Source organism: Scyliorhinus canicula, chromosome 14 (genome assembly GCF_902713615.1).
Source record: "Scyliorhinus canicula chromosome 14, sScyCan1.1, whole genome shotgun sequence".
In the NCBI taxonomy this organism is placed as follows: Eukaryota; Metazoa; Chordata; class Chondrichthyes; order Carcharhiniformes; family Scyliorhinidae; genus Scyliorhinus; species Scyliorhinus canicula.
The window spans coordinates 116,360,038-116,374,258 of NC_052159.1; the positions used below are offsets into that span (position 1 = coordinate 116,360,038).

Below are 14,221 nucleotides of genomic sequence, written 5' to 3' on the forward strand. Positions count from 1 at the left end.
ATGAAGCATGGTCGGATTTTGATAGGTTCCGGAAAATAGAGGATTTCTCTGTGGAAGAATATATAATGGAATTTGGCAGACTATATAAAAGGCTGCAGAAACACAACCTGGAATTTCCAGTCTCTGTTGGCCTTTAAATTACTTGACTGTGCTAGAGTGAGCAACATGGTTAGGCTCTTGTTTTGACAGGAGTTCAGTTTGCGGATAAGGATACAATATTCGATCAGATGACAGAAGCTTTAAGAAAGTTTCTGGGGAAACATTTGATTCTGGTGGCTCTGTTGACCCAAATAGGTCAGTCTGCAATAAAGTAGAATATGGAAGATACAATACTAACAGGATGGCGAAAATGCACAGCTACAAACAGGTTCCAAGACTACAGAATGAGATTGGGACCCGGAAATGATGAAGACAGAAACCTAGTTGGAACCTACAATAGGAAGATGAACCCCAGAAATGCCCGGGGTATGATAAATCGATGTTTTCGTTGTGACTCTCAATACCATTATGCTATCAACTGTCCAACACGTTATAATAGAGTGTTTGAAATGACACATCACACGGAACAGTCAGAAGAGGAAAAAGATAGTGACCAGAAATACGGCATTGTCCTATTAACAAGCAGTTTTATGCCGGTAATGAGGGTGTTGGTTGCAGAACCCTTCAATTGTGCTGCATTGGACAGTGGCTGCACATCTACTGTGTGTGGAATTGACTGGATAAAATGTTACCTGGACTCCTTGAATGCTGAAAATCGAAACAAGGTTAAGGAATTTGAAAGTTCCACAAGTTTCAGGTTTGGGAATGGTAATACTCTGAAGTCGATGAAAAGAGTGGCGATCCCTTGCAATATTGCCGGAGTGAATCATTTCATTAGCACGGATGTTGTATCAAGTGAGATACTTTTGCTTCTGAACAGTCCGTCGATGAAAAAAGCGCATATGAAACTGGATATGGAACAGGCTAAGGCAACACTTTTTGGAAAGATGGTGGACCTACAATTTACACAGTTGGGACATTATTGTATTCCATGACTGACAAATAACGTTTCAAGAATAGTTGTTGAGGATGTGTTAATGGCAGTTGAAAATGGGACTTTAGCTGATAAAAAGCTTGTTGTATTAAAACTGCATAGGCAATTTGCGCATCTGTCTCCTCGGAGGCTGAAACATTTATTAAAGGATGCAGGGGTAAGGGATGAAAGCTATACTAAACTGATAGAACAGGTTAGTGATCGCTGTGAAGTTTGTAGGAGGTACAGAAAGACACCTGCACAACCAATAGTGACCGTATCTTGTCCTGTGTAATGAGACAGGATTGATTCATGATCTCATAGTTAGGGATCCTCTCGGAAGGAGCGATCACAATATGGTGGAATTTAAAATACAGATGGAGGGTGAGAAAGTAAAATCAAATACTAGTGTTTTGTGTTTAAACAAAGGAGATTACAAGGGGATGAGAGAAGAACTAGCTAAGGTAGACTGGGAGCTAAGACTTTATGGTGGAACAGTTGAGGAACAGTGGAGAACCTTCCAAGCGATTTTTCACAGTGCTCAGCAAAGGTTTATACCAACAAAAAGGAAGGACGGAAGAAAGAGGGAAAATCGACCGTGGATATCTAAGGAAATAAGGGAGAGTATCAAATTGAAGGAAAAAGCATATAAAGTGGCAAAGATTGCTGGGAGATTAGAGGACTGGGAAATCTTTAGGGGGCAACAGAAAGCTACTAAAAAAGCTATAAAGAAGAGTAAGATAGAGTATGAGAGTAAACTTGCTCAGAATATAAAAACAGACAGTAAAAGTTTTTACAAATATATAAGACAAAAAAGAGTGGCTAAGGTAAATATCGGTCCGTTAGAGGATGAGAAGGGAGTTTTAATAATGGGAAATGAGGAAATGGCTGAGGAACTGAACAGGTTTTTTGGGTCGGTCTTCACAGTGGAAGACACAAATAACATGCCAGCGACTGATAGAAATGAGGCTATGACAGGTGAGGACCTTGAGAGGATTGTTATCACTAAGGAGGGAGTGATGGGAAAGCTAATGGGGCTAAAGGTAGACAAGTCTCCTGGCCCTGATGGAATGCATCCCAGAGTGCTAAAAGAGATGGCTAGGGAAATTGCAGATGCACTAGTGATAATTTACCGAAATTCACTAGACTCTGGGGTGGTCCCGGTGGATTGGAAATTAGCAAACGTGACGCCACTGTTTAAAAAAGGAGGTAGGCAGAAAGCAGGAAATTATAGGCCAGTGAGTTTAACTTCGGTAATAGGGAAGATGCTGGAATCTATCATCAAGGAAGAAATTGCGAGGCATCTGGATAGAAATTGTCCCATTGGGCAGACGCAGCATGGGTTCGTAAAAGGCAGGTCATGCCTAACTAATTTAGTGGAATTTTTTGAGGACATTACCAGTGCAGTAGATAACGGGGAGCCGATGGATGTGGTATATCTGGATTTCCAGAAAGCCTTTGACAAGGTGCCACACAAAAGGTTGCTGCATAAGATAAAGATGCATGGCATTAAGGGTAAAGTAGTAGCATGGATAGAGGATTGGTTAATTAATAGAAAGCAAAGAGTTGGGATAAATGGGTGTTTCTCTGGTTGGCAGTCAGTGGCTAGTGGTGTCCCTCAGGGATCCGTGTTGGGCCCACAATTGTTCACAATTTAAATTGATGATTTGGAGTTGGGGACCAAGGGCAATGTGTCCAAGTTTGCAGATGACACTAAGATGAGTGGTAAAGCGAAAAGTGCAGAGGATACTGGAAGTCTGCAGAGGGATTTGGATAGGTTAAGTGAATGGGCTCGGGTCTGGCAGATGGAATACAATGTTGACAAATGTGAGGTTATCCATTTTGGTAGGAATAACAGCAAACGGGATTATTATTTAAACGATAAAATATTAAAGCATGCCGCTGTTCAGAGAGACTTGGGTGTGCTAGTGCATGAGTCACAGAAGGTTGGTTTACAAGTGCAACAGGTGATTAAGAAGGCAAATGGAATTTTGTCCTTCATTGCTAGAGGGATGGAGTTTAAGACTAGGGAGGTTATGTTGCAATTGTATAAGGTGTTAGTGCGGCCACACCTGGAGTATTGTGTTCAGTTTTGGTCTCCTTACTTGAGAAAGGACGTACTGGCGCTGGAGGGTGTGCAGAGGAGATTCACTAGGTTAATCCCAGAGCTGAAGGGGTTGGATTATGAGGAGAGGTTGAGTAGACTGGGACTGTACTCTTTGGAATTTAGAAGGATGAGGGGGGATCTTATAGAAACATTTAAAATTATGAAGGGAATAGATAGGATAGATGCGGGCAGGTTGTTTCCACTGGCGGGTGACAGCAGAACTAGGGGGCATAGCCTCAAAATAAGGGGAAGTAGATTTAGAACTGAGTTTAGGAGGAACTTCTTGACCCAAAGGGTTGTGAATCTATGGAATTCCTTGCCCAGTGAAGCAGTTGAGGCTCCTTCATTACATGTTTTTAAGGTAAAGATAGATAGTTTTTTGAAGAATAAAGGGATTAAGGGTTATGGTGTTCGGGCCGGAAAGTGGAGCTGAGTCCACAAAAGATCAGCCATGATCTAATTGAATGGCGGAGCAGGCTCGAGGGGCCAGATGGCCTACTCCTGCTCCTAGTTCTTATGTTCTTATGTTCTTATGTATCATTGGTCAGAGAATTTAACAACATTGTGGCCATTGACCTTAAGATTTGGGATAAAGCCAATAATATATTTATTTTGCTTTTTGTAGATTTAGCAACAAGATTTAGTCAATCAACAATTGTACGAAGTAAAGAAAAGAGAGTAATTCTGGATCAAATCGTGGAAAACTAGATAGGGACAGGAATGGGCCCACCTGCAAAATTCCTTACGGACAATGGGGGAGAATTTGCTAATGATGAGTTTAGGGATATGTGTGAAAACGTGAATATCGCAGTTATGAATACGGCTGCGGAAAGCCCAGTTAGTAATGGTATGTGTGAAAGAAGCCATGCGGTAATAGATGGCATGCTCCGGAAATTTGTGGCAGATAGACCAAACTGCAAGCTGAATTCAGCTTTAGCATGGGCAGTACATGCAAAGAATTCATTGCAGATGGTTGGGGGCTATAGTCCCGATCAATTAGTGTTTGGTAGAAATCCTAATATTCTGTCTATTTTAGATGACCAGCCTCCAGCTTGGGAAGGGACTACAATTAGCTCTGCCTTTGCTGAGCATTTAAATGCATTACATTTTAAAAAATAAATGTTTTTATTGTGTTTTTTTTGAGCAAGGTATAATTACCGTTATGTACACAGAATAAGAAACACATATATATATATATACACATTTAGAGGAGAAGGGCACACCGTAACATAAAAAAAAATACAATAACATATGCAATGGAATAACTGGTGGGGCACCAGCTCGACAGCGGCATCTCTGTACATCTGGAAAAATTACCCAACCCACAGAAGTAGGCGACAGCCTGCGGGGGAGGGGGGGGCAAGCATACCTTTGGGTGCCGGAGAGAAAATCACAGCGGGCGATATTTGGCTGTGCTGTGTGCTGCTGTCGCCCGCCCTTCCCGGACGGGTCTCGCTGCCGTCCCACGTTTGCCCCAGCTTCTGCCGCTCCTCCCGTCCTCCATCTCCAGTTTCCTTGTTCCCCGCTCCTGGAGATGTCATGCACGTTTTGGCATCCCGTGTCCTCCCTCCGGCTTCCGCATCCCTGCCCCCCCCTCCACGGTTCGCCTCCCTCTCCCCAGGCTTAGCTGTCTTCCCCCCCCTCCCGTGGTTCGCCCCTCCCTCCTCAGGTTTAGCTGTCCCCCCCTCCCTCCCAGTCCATCTCTGCCCTCCATGCCCCGGCTACCTTCTCCCGACTCCCGACCATTTTCCCCTGATTCTTGGCCACCCGGCTATTCTTCCTCTTTTTCGTTGGCCACAAACAGGTCCCGGAACAATTGCATGAATGGTTCCCACGTTCTGTAGAAGCAGTCGTCTGACCCTCGGATGGCGAATTTGATTTTCTCCATTTGGAGAGATTCCGAGAGGTCGGACAGCCAGTCTGCAGCTCTGGGTGGTGCTGCTGACCGCCAGCCAAACAGGATTCTACAGCGGGCGATCAGGGAGGCAAAGGCAAGGGCATCCATCCTCCTCCCCAGGAATAGATCTGGCTGGTCTGAAACCCTGAAGACCGCTACTATCGGGAATGGCTCCACCCTCACCCCCACCACTTTGGACATAGCCTTGAAGAAGGCTGTCTAGTACTCCACAAGTCTGGGGCAAGACCAGAACATGCGGGCATGGTTGGCCGGGCCTCTTTAGCACCGTTCACATCTGTCCTCCACCTCCGGGAAGAACCTACTCATACGGGTTCTTGTTAAGTGGGCTCTATGTACCACTTTTAGTTGCGTCAGGCTGAGCCTTGCGCACGTGGCGGTGGAGTTGATCCTATGCAGTGCCTCGCTCCAGAGTCCCCACCCTATCTCAATCCCCAGGTCCTCCTCCCATTTCTTTCTTGATGCATCCAGTACGGTGTCGGACCTTTCTACCAGTCAGTCATACATGTCGCTACAGTTCCCTTTATCTAGGATGCTTGCGTCCAGTAGGTCTTCCAGTAGTGTCTGTCGTGGCGGTTGTGGGTACGTCCTTGTCTCCTTTCATAAGAAGTTTTTGAGCTGCAGATACCGTAGCTCGTATCCCCCTGGCTGGCCAAAATTTCTCTGTCAGTTCATCCAGTGTTGCGATCCTGCCGTCCGTGTATAGGTCCCTGACTGTCAGTGTCCCTCCGTCCTGCCTCCACCTTTTGAAGGTGGCATCAGTCAGTGCTGGTGTGAGCCTATGGTTGTTGCAGATGGGAGCCTTGTCCGCCATTTTGGTCAGGTCAAATTGCTGCTGCAGTTGGTTCCAGGATTGGAGGGTGGCTGTTACCACCGGGCTGCTGGAATGTTTTTTGGGTGGGGATGGGAGTGCTGCTGTGGCGAGGGCCCGGAAGGAGGTCCCCACGCAGGAGGTTTCCTCCGCGCGCACCTACTCGGCCTCTGGCTCCTGGATCCATCCCCTTACTCGCTCGGCTGTTGCCGCCCAGTGGTAGAATTGTAGATTCGGGAGGGTAAACCCCCCCCGGATTTTGTTTTTTGTAGGACCTTTTTTGGGATCCTAGCATTTTTACCCTCCCCATACGAACGCCATGATTAGTTTGTCCAGCGCTTTGAAAAAGGCCTTGGGGATGTAGGTCGGAATGGATCTAAACAGGAAGAGGAACCTGGGCAGTACGTTCATTTTGATCATCTGGACTCTCCCCGTGAGGGAGAGAGGGAGTGTGTTCCATCTTTGCTGGTCATTTTGTACTTCCTCCGTCAGACCGGTGAAGTTCCATTTGTGGATCCCTTTCCAGTCATGGGCTATTTGGATCCCCAGGTAGCGGAATTTGTGTCGGGCTTGTTTGAACGGCAGCCCCTTTAGTGCTGCCCCCCTTGCGGGTGTACTGGAAGATCTCGCTTTTGCTCATGTTGTGTTTGTAGCCCGAGAAGGCTCCAAACTCTTTCAGGAGCGCGATGATTCCATCCATGCTGCTTTGTGGGTCCGAGATGTAGAGGAGCAGGTCATCTGCATAGAGTGAGACTCTGTGCTCTCTGCCTCCCCTTCGGATCGTGCGAACAGCAGCGGGGACAGTGGGCATCCTTGTCTCGTGCCCTTGTGCAGCTGGAAGTATTGGGAGTTGGTATTGTTGGTCTGTACACTTGCCATGGGGGCATTGTATAGGAGCTTTACCCAAGCGGTGAACCCTGTTCCAAGTCCGAACCGCCACAGTACCTCTATGAGGTATTTCCACTCGACTCTGTTGAAGGCCTTTTCTGCGTCCAGGGAGCCGATCACCTCTTGTGTTCTCTCCCCGGAGGGGGTCATTATCACGTTCAGCAGACGCCAGATGTTCGAGGTAAGCTGTCTACCTTTGACAAAGCCCGTCTGGTCCTCTGTCACCACCTCGGGTACACAGTCTTCTAGCCTTTTGGCTAGGATTTTGGCGTCTGCGTTCAGCAGTGAGATGGGTCTGTATGACCCACATACCGTTGGGTCTTTGTCTTTCTTAGGTATCAGCGAGATTGAGGCCTGTGCTAATGTGGGTGGCCATGTGCCCCTAGCTAGCGAGTCTGTGAACATCTCCCGCAGGTGCGGGGCCAGCGTTGTCACAAATGTTTTGTAGAAGTCCGCCGGGAATCCGTCCGGTCCCGGCGCCTTCCCAGTCTGCATGGAGCTAATGCTGTCCATGATCTCTCCCAGTGCTGGTGGTGCTTCCAGGTCCCGTTTTCTGCCCTCTCCCACAACTGGTATGTCCAGTCCATCAAGGAACCGGTTCATCCAAGCCTTCCCTGTTGGGGGCTCTGAGGTGTACAGCTCTTGGTAGAAGGCCTTGAAGGTTTTGTTAATCCTCTCTGGTTCTGTTTCCAACGTGCCTCCGGTACCCCTGATTTGTGCTATTTCTCTGGTGGCTGCCTGCTTTCTCAGCTGGTGTGCCAACAGGCGGCTGGCTTTGTCTCCGTGTTTGTACAGGATTTTGCGCGCCTGGCGGAGTTGGTGCACTGCTTTACTGGTGGAGAGCAGGTCAAAGTTCCTTTGTAGTTCTTTCCTCTCCGCCAGGAGCTCTACGGTCGGGGCCTCGGAATATTTACGGTCTACCTCCAGTATGGAGTCGACCAGCTTCTGCCTAGCCACCCATTCCTCCCTATCTCTTTGCGCTTTGAAGGCAATGATTTCCCCTCTTAGTACGGCCTTTAGCGCTTCCCAGAACGTGGAGGGTGAGACCTCCCCGTTTTGGTTGTTCTCCTTGTACTCTGCTATGGCCCGCACTATCCTTTCGCTGAAGGCGTTGTCAGCTAGAAAGGCACCGTCCAACCTCCATGTGGGGCGCTGGGCCCTTCCCGTCTCTAGCCGCACGTCCATGTAATGTGGAGCGTGGTCTGATATCACAATTGCGGAGTATTCCACTTTGTCTATCCCTGGAAGCACCGTTTTCCCCACCACAAAGAAGTCGATTCTGGTGTACACGTTGTGTACTGGGGAGAAGGAGAATTCTTTCTCCCCCGGGTGGCGAACCTCCAGGGGTCCACTGCTCCCATCTGCTCCATAAAGTGGCTGAGTTCCCTTGCCATGCTTGAGGTTTTCCCGTTTTGGGGTTTGATCTGTCCGTCTTTGGATCCTGTACACAGTTGAAGTCCCCCCCCCCCCCCCCCCCATGATTAGTCGATGCGTCGCTTTGCCCGGGATTTCTGCCATGGTCTTTTTGATGAAACTCGTGTCGTCCCTGTTGGGCGCGTACACGTTGACTAGAACTACCGGTGCCCCATCCAGGGCCCCGCTGACCATGACATACCGCCCCCCTGGGTCAGTAACCGTCTTTGTCGCCCTAAACATTGTCCTCTTGCCGATCAGGATCGCCACCCCCCGGCCCTTGTCCCATAGCAGGAATGGTAGATTTGTCCCACCCAACCCTTTCTTACCCAGTTGGTCCTGCTCCCTCAGGTGCGTCTCTTGGAGGAAGACTATGTCGGCCCTCATATTTCTGAGGTGGGTGAGGACTCTGGATCTCTTCACTGGGCCGTTAAGTCCCCTTATGTTCCAGGTGATTATCCTGGTGGGGGGCTTCTGCCCCGTCGCTCCTGTGGGATTAACCATACTTATCTGGTGGACGCGCCCCTGCCCTCCGGGGTTTCCCTTTGTTTGGGGGCCGTCCAGGATGGCCGCTGTCACTACTCTCCCCATGCGGTCGGGTCTCTGCGTTCCTTGTTTCGAACCCTTGGTTGTGGCATTTTGTAGCCCTGTTCCTTTTCTGGCCTATTTTGTCCCTTTGTCCCTGCATTTCCCCTCCGCGGTCTCTCGCTCCATGTGTGCCCCCCCCCCCCCCCTCCCCCTGGTCTCTCCCTTTTCCCTCCTCCCCCGTATACCCCTCCTTTGCCCCTCTATCCCCTATTCCTGTCCCCGTTTTCTCTCCCGCCTTTGACGGGTGTTCCCCCCCCCCCCATCCCCTGCCTGGCGCCTTCCCCCCTGTTGGGGGTGCGCTGCGGCCCTGCTTCGTTGCGTGCCCCCGGCGCTAGCTTTCCTGCTAGTACGGTGGCTCCTCTCTCGGGGGTTATTGTCTCGCTTCTCCCCTGCCTGGCCTCTACGGTTTTCTGCCCGCTCTTCCCCCATCCTACCCTGCACCCCTCTCGCCTGCTCTCCCTTCTCCATTACTCTCGTTTCCTCGTGCTGGGGCCTGGCCTCCCACCTGGAGCGGTCCCTCGGGCAGTGGTTTGTTCTTTGTTCTGGGTGTTCCTGCCGGGGGGGTGGCTGGCATTGCCTCGCCCCTCCCCACCCCCCCCATCAGCGTGTCATTGCCCCTTGCCAGGGGCCCCTCGTCCCTACTCCCGCTGGTTGTTTTCCAGCCCATGCTCCTCGACGAACCTATTCGCCTCAGCGGGGGCTGTAAAGAGGTATTCCCTGTTTCGGTATGTGACCCAGAGTTTCGCTGGGTTCAGCATACCAAAACGCACTCTGCTCCTGTGGAGAGCTGCTTTGGCTCTGTTGAACTCAGCCCGTCTCCTAGTTATATCTGCCCCAAGATCCTCACAGATTCGAATGGCGTGCCCTTCCCATTTGCAGGCTCAATTTTCCCTGGCCCAGCGCAGGATTGTCTCCCTATCCTGGTACCGGTGCAGTTTAGCTATGACTGCTCTCGGTTGTTCCCCTACCTTGGGCTTCGGGCGCAGCGACCGATATGCTCTGTCCATTTCCGGTGGGTTGGGGAAAGATTTCCTCTCCACTAAGTTGTCCAGCATCTCAGCCACGTATGCTGTGGGGTTTCTACCCTCGCTCCCCTCTGGCATGCCCACTATCCTGACATTTTGCCTCCTTGAGCAGTTTTCCTGGTCGTCTACTCTGCCCTTCAGGCTCCCCTGTGTTGCGCCCAGTCTCGCCACCTCCTTCTCCAGGGCCGTGACCCGGTCGCTCATGTCAGTCGCTGCTTTCTCCAGCTCCTTAATGGTCGCCTCCTGGGCTTCCAGTTTCTCCCCTTGGGTATCCAATTTCTCCTCTAGTCTGGTCAGGGCCTGCTGCACCCCTGACATGGCCCTGGCCAGTGCTGCCTGCACTGCGGCCTCTATTTCTGCCTTCACCTCTGCCTTGAGTACCTGCAACTGCTCCCTCAGCACCTGGGTAAAGGCTGCCTTCCAGTTCCCGCTCCCCACTGGCCCCGGGGGAGAGGGCACCTGTCGGTCCAGCTCTTTTTGATGCGGCGATACTTTCGTTCCGCCGCTTCGCTCGCCTGAGCTGGCTCGCCCCTTGCTCGGTCTGTATCTGGTGGCCCTTCTCCCTCTGCTCTGGCATTTTTTCCTCCCACTTCCCTTTCTTCTTCCCTTGTTTTTCTTTCCCCCCCTTTTCCACACCCTATCTTTATTCTTTGTCTCTTCCCTTTTTCTTCCCTCCTCCCTCCTTTCCTTTACTACTTTATTTTTCCCCCTTTTATACAACTCCTCCTAGGTGGGCTTGTTTTGGATGGGACAAGAGAGTGCAAGAAGAGAGAGGAAAAAAAAAAAAAAAAAATAATAATAATAAAAGTATATATATGTGTATATATTTCCCCCTCCCCTCTCTTTAACAGTTTTCTTTTGAGTTTTGTTTTTGTAAAAGTTCTTCTCTTTTTCTTCCTTTCCCCTCACTCACCCAGGGTAGAGAGAGAGAGAGAGAGAGAGAGAGTCTTTTTGTTCTTGCCTCGTGGTGGTTGCTGCCGGTTGGGGGGTCGGTCCCCGCAGCTCCGTTCGGGTCGCCGCTCGTCGCACCCCGCTCTCTCCCGGTGGGGGTGGTTAGGTCGCTGCTCCTCCGCGCCCTCCTTGCCGCAGGCTGGGCCCCGCTTCCGACCGGGCCGCTGCCGCTCCTGGCCTGCGCTCTGGTGCCGCTGGGGGCTGTGGACCTGGGTGGACCTGCCGTTGCCTCTGCTGCCGCGGCCGATGCTGCCGCCACCGCTGCTGCCGCCGCCGCTGCTGATGCTGCCGCCGACGCTGCCGCCGAGGATCCTCTGCCGGCCGTATCGTTGGGGAAGGGGGGGGGGGGGTCCCCTTCCCTGCCCTGCTCTCCCCTCCCCGCTGCGGAGATAAAGGCCCCGGCCTCTTCACTCTGCGGGAGTCCCTTTTAGCGCGACCGCTCAGCTCGCCGCCCGGAATTCGAATCCTTAAATGCATTACATAGCAGTAGAAAAGCTTTTTTGGAAGCAGAAGTCTCTGAAAGAATTCGCAGAGCTTTAACACATAATGTACGGCCATCAAGTCCTGTTTTTCAACAAGGAGACATAGTATACTATAAAAGAGAGTCCATTTTAATGAATGGAAAGGCCCAGGAAAGATCATAGGCATAGATGGCAAAACAATTATTTTGCAACATGCCAACCAAACTGTTAGGGTACATTCATCAAGGATAATGGGTACAGATTACAAATTTTCAAATTTAAACCGAGCAGACAGACATGACGAGGAACCAGGGTCATCTGGTACGCACATGTTACAGAACTATGAGGAGCAGTTAACTGATATTGACAGAGTTTCTGTAGAGGAACACTACACTTCTGATGATTTAGAACAGGCCATTTTTCGAAAAGGACAACTGCCAAAAGTTGGTACAAAAGTGACATACTTGCCTGAAGGGTCTAGTCAATGGAAGGATGCAACTGTTATTAGTAGAGCAGGGAAGGCCACTGGAAAGTATAAACATTGGTTGAATGTACAGCATTCAGGGGAAAGAGCCAAGACAATGGATTGGGAACACAAAGTTCAAAAATGGAGGGCACAGAAACGCAGTGCCAGCTCAGATAGTGCATCGGATAGTGAACAGGTCTGCAGGAAAAGATCAAGAACTATTGAAATGACATCCCACAGCAGAAAGGAAAGATCAAACAGTAGCAGTACAGAACGAGATACCAGGCGGGAGAGGGGACTTGGTTAATCAAGATCTCGGAACATGGGTAAGACTACAAATACTGATAGGAGTAGAAGCCCACATGCGCGTGAGATTTAGGTGGCTTCCAATAAATTAGATGAAAAAGTTATCAAAGATGCCAGACAGCAAGAACTGCATAGTTGGAGTGAATCTGGGGGATACACGGAGGTACCGGATAGGAGACAAAAATCTCTATCCCACAGATGGATTTGCACGGAAAAGGTTCTTCCAGATGGAACTTATAAGGCAAAGGCCAGGTTTGTTGCAAGGGGATTTGAAGAAAACTTAGAAGATCAGGATTTAAGGGTACGTTCACCTACGGCAGGATAGGTTATTTTAAATATCTTCTTGGCTCTATTAGTCACAAAGGCATGGGAATGCAAATCTATAGATATAAATCTGCCTTTTTGCAGGGGCATCAGCTCAAGAGAGACATTTTTCTCCGTCCTCCTAAAGAGGCAGCTAATACAGAAGGGGTACTCTGGAAGTTGAACAAATGAGTATATGGATTGTTGCGTCTCGAGTCTGGTACTTTTTGGTAATGTCAGTTCTGTTAAAGTTAGGCTGTTGCCAGTTGAAAAAAGATCCGGCAATGTTTTACTGGCACTTTAAAGGAAATCTTTCTAGCATCTTTATGATGCATGTTGATGATTTTTTGTGGGGTGGAACTAGTGATTTCGAAGCTATTGTAATCTCTGGTTTGAGGAAAGAATTCAGGGTTGGAAGTCAGGCTTCCGGTGCATTTAAATATATTGGACTGGAAATCGGACAGACGAAGTTTGGGGCAACTTTACCTCAGCAATCTTATTTGGAAAGCATCAGCCCAATATCAATTAGTCGTGGCCATGTTTCACAAAAAGATGCAATGGTTTCAAAGATGGAAAAAGAGCAACTGCGAAGTTGAATTGGGCAACTGAATTGGTAGACCGGACGTGAGTTTTGATGTCTTAGAGTTGAGTACAAAAATGATTGATCCCAAAGTGGAAGATATAATAAGAGCAAATAAAGCGTTGACCAAACTAAAAATGCAGGAGTGTGTTTTGAGGTTCCCTGTTTTAGGTGACCGTCGGCACTTGAAACTCATAGTTTATAGTGATGCGTCCTCTGCAAATTTATGTGATGGGGTTTCAAGCACAGGAGGTTTTATAAATTTCCTTTTGGGGAACAATGGTAAATGTTGCCCTCTTGTGTGGGAAACAAAGAAAATAAGGAGATGTTAAGTCTTGTAGAGACGGTGGATATGGCCTTTTATATATCTTAGATATTGACAGAAATTTTGGGTTTAGGGGATTTGGGTAATATACCTATTGAATGTCACATTGACATTAAATCCCTGTGGGAAAATGTGCAATCTACAAAAAGTGTCAGTGAAAAAAGGTTAAGGATAGACATTGCATGTTTGAAGCAGATGTTGGACAGAGGGGAAATAGCAAAAGTTAAATGGATTGACAGTAGCTATCAATTGTCAGACTGTTTTACAAAAAAAGGGGCTAGTTCACAGAAACTTTTGGATATTGTTAATGAAGGATGCCTGTTTCTGTGACTTTTTTAAAGAAAGGAGGAAATTTCACCTAATTATTTTTTTTTCTCCGAGGGGAGACAGTTAAGTAATGGGTTAAGAGACATTCTAATTAGTTGTCTAATTTATGTTATGTATCCAATAATTGACACTGATATGTAAAGAGGCTTCAGGTGGCCTTTGTGTCAGGTGATGTGAAGATATAGTTTTGTGCAGAGTCTCTTGAAGTGAAATAAAGGTGTTTGTAAAAGGAGCAGTACCTTTCACTCTTTATACAACAGCAGCTAGACGTCTAACATAGGGACCTGGATTCAATTCCAGCCTCAGGTGACAGTCTATGTGGAGTTTGTACATTCTCATCCTGCATGTTTTGGTTTCCTCCGTTTTCCTCTTACAGTCCAAAGACATACAGGTTAGGTGGATTGGCCATGATAAATTGCCGCTCAGTGTCCAAAGGTTAAGTAGGGAGGGGATTGGGCCTGAGTGGGGTGCTCTTTCAGATGGTCTGTGCAGACTTGATGGGCCCAATGGCCTCCTTTTGCATTGTAGGGATTCTATGATTCCTGAACAGCCAAAATCTTCATCGTGTAGGTACACCTACAGTGTTGTTAGGGAGCGTCAACCTGCCACTGCTGGTATTAACCCATCAGGCAGCCCTGTCACAGTGCTGTGTGAACAGCAGATAAAATTGTGTGGCCAGCCTATCACCTCTGGTTGCTGGCGGGGTGGGAGTGGGGGTGGGGGTGGGGGGTGTGATGGAATGG

The 14,221-nt window shown here is 48.7% G+C and overlaps 1 protein-coding gene across 1 annotated transcript in view; it reads left to right on the top strand.

The window, feature by feature from the left end:
• The window catches only part of myo16 (myosin XVI), a 650,273-nt gene that overhangs the window by 150,873 nt on the left and 485,179 nt on the right, over positions 1-14,221 (top strand).